Below are 2,740 nucleotides of genomic sequence, written 5' to 3' on the forward strand. Positions count from 1 at the left end.
AAAGAAAAGGCATACTTTTATTTTCTTATATCAAACAGCAATAAGAAAAAAAACCACTTTCCTTCTTTTTCTTTTCTTTCCTTTTATATGTATTTATTTTCCATTCCCTTTTTCCCCAAATGCAACAAAAAGAAATCATAATTTTCAAATCAAATGAATGTAAAAAAAAAAAACTTTTTGTAAGTTGTAGATATTCGTTTTACATGATAAAATATAAAATATACATGTTTTTGGAACCATCATTCTTAGAGGTATAAAAAACATCACTCCTTTCCAAATACATAAAATTTCCTATTTTGGTATCCTCGAACAAAGGTAACATTTGCAGATTTGAAAAAGTCCTTAAATAAAAAAAGTAAAAAAAAACTTTCCCAAAGGGGGGTGCAAAGGAGAAAAGCCCAAGATCCTTGTTTTTTGGGCCACGAAGAGGATTGTTTGATAAGGCGTGAATGTTTGTTTGCGTTTTCCTTTTATGGGGAAACGAGTTCCACCATGCATATTTGTGTAAAGGAAAAAAAGAATAAAGCTAAGTAAAGAAAAATTAACTCCCAAAAAACGAAACCTAGAAGAAGCATTGGTGTTCCTTAGTTTCGTCACTCGCTCCAATCTCAGAGTCAAAGTGATGGCCGCAACAACAGCAACATCACTCACTCTTTCAAAACCTTCTTCTCTGCCATTCAATCATACCCATGCTTTTCCTAAAACGCCCTCAACACTTCCCACTCTCCTTCGTTCCGCCGTCAAACCTCTCTTCCTCGTATCCTCCAAAAACCCCCTTTCCGATGTTATCTCTTTGCCCGCCGCAGAAGACAGCGCGTGGGATGATGAGAAGCCTCGCGAGGAGTGCGGCGTCGTAGGCATCTACGGCGACCCGGAGGCCTCCCGTCTCTGCTACCTCGCCCTTCACGCGCTCCAGCACCGCGGCCAGGAAGGTGCCGGAATCGTAACCGTTCACAACGACGTCCTCCAATCCATCACCGGCGTGGGCCTCGTCTCCGACGTCTTCAACGAGTCCAAGCTTGACCAGCTCCCCGGCAGCCTCGCCATCGGCCACGTCCGTTACTCCACCGCCGGTCAGTCCATGCTAAAAAACGTCCAGCCTTTCGTCGCTGGTTACAGATTCGGCTCCGTTGGGGTCGCGCATAACGGTAACCTCGTCAACTACCGCGCTCTTCGGTCCGACCTCGAGGACTCTGGCTCCATCTTCAACACCACCTCTGACACCGAGGTCGTCCTCCACCTCATCGCCACCTCCAAGCACCGCCCCTTCATCCTCCGCATCGTCGACGCCTGCGAGAAGCTGAAGGGCGCCTACTCCCTCGTCTTTGTTACCGAGGACAAACTGGTGGCCGTTCGTGATCCCTTCGGGTTCCGTCCCCTCGTCATGGGGAGGAGAAGCAACGGCGCTGTCGTCTTCGCCTCCGAAACCTGCGCGCTTGATTTGATCGAAGCGACGTACGAGAGGGAGGTTTTTCCGGGCGAGGTTCTCGTGGTGGATAAAAACGGTGTTCAGAGTCTCTGCCTAATGTCCCATCCTCAACCCAAGCAATGCATTTTCGAGCATATCTACTTCGCGCTTCCGAATTCGGTTGTTTTCGGGAGGTCTGTGTACGAGTCCCGCAGAAGATTCGGGGAGATTTTAGCCACTGAGAGTCCCGTGGACTGCGATGTTGTGATTGCTGTTCCTGATTCTGGGGTTGTGGCTGCTCTTGGGTATGCTGCAAAAGCTGGGGTTCCCTTTCAGCAGGGTTTGATCAGGTCACACTATGTTGGGAGGACTTTCATTGAGCCCTCTCAGAAGATTAGGGACTTTGGTGTGAAGCTGAAGCTATCACCGGTGCGTGCTGTGCTTGAGGGTAAACGTGTGGTGGTTGTGGATGATTCCATTGTGAGAGGAACCACCTCGTCCAAGATTGTTAGGTTGTTGAAGGAAGCTGGTGCCAAGGAGGTTCACATGAGGATTGCTAGTCCTCCCATTATTGGGTCTTGTTACTATGGGGTTGATACTCCCAGTACAGAAGAGTTGATTTCTAATAGAATGAGTGTGGAAGAGATAAGGAACTTCATTGGGTCGGATTCACTGGCCTTTTTGCCCTTTGATAGCTTGCAGAAGTTGCTGGGGAGTGAAAGCCCTAATTTCTGCTATGCTTGCTTCTCTGGGAATTACCCTGTTGAGCCTACAGAGCTCAAGGTGAAGAAGGTTGGGGACTTTGTTGATGATGGCTTGAATGGGAGCTTGGACTCTATTGGTGGTGGTTGGGTTCAAGCAAACCGAAAGCAAATAGAGATTGGTAGTTAGTGGTAATAGTTTTTCACAATTATCTCCTGTTTCTGGTTTTGTTGCAGTGTTAAGCCTAATGGATACTACTTATGTGATGTGGTGAGAGATAGTATCGGTAAAACCATTCTTTCAACCATACCGGTGAGCTTCTGAAGACCGATTATACGTTTCTCATCTGATATATGGAGCTGCTTTTGTTATTTAGAATTTAGAACAAACCATGGTATAAAAACTTTTGATACTTTTCATTACTTTGCTCTTCTTTTTTTATCTTCCAACACAGGGTCTTTTCAAATGCACCTTGGATTTTCTTGGATTGTAGTTTTCCATCTCTTTTTATTTGTATATATATTGGTTCGAGTCCGTGAAACAGAGGAGTAAACATTTTAAAAGAAACTCAACTTTCTGTGTATTTGGTAACTTAAAATTGCAGAACTCAGTAAAGAGTGGGAGAATGTT

General features: G+C 45.4%; 1 pseudogene; it reads left to right on the forward strand.

The window, feature by feature from the left end:
- The first annotated feature begins 512 nt into the window (after window positions 1-512).
- Window positions 513-2,532, forward strand: LOC124822416 (amidophosphoribosyltransferase, chloroplastic pseudogene; annotated as a pseudogene).
- The last annotated feature ends 208 nt before the right edge of the window (window positions 2,533-2,740 follow it).

This window comes from Vigna umbellata, chromosome 9 (genome assembly GCF_029865625.1).
Source record: "Vigna umbellata cultivar VRB3 chromosome 9, Vumbellata_1.0, whole genome shotgun sequence".
NCBI classification, from domain to species: Eukaryota; Viridiplantae; Streptophyta; class Magnoliopsida; order Fabales; family Fabaceae; genus Vigna; species Vigna umbellata.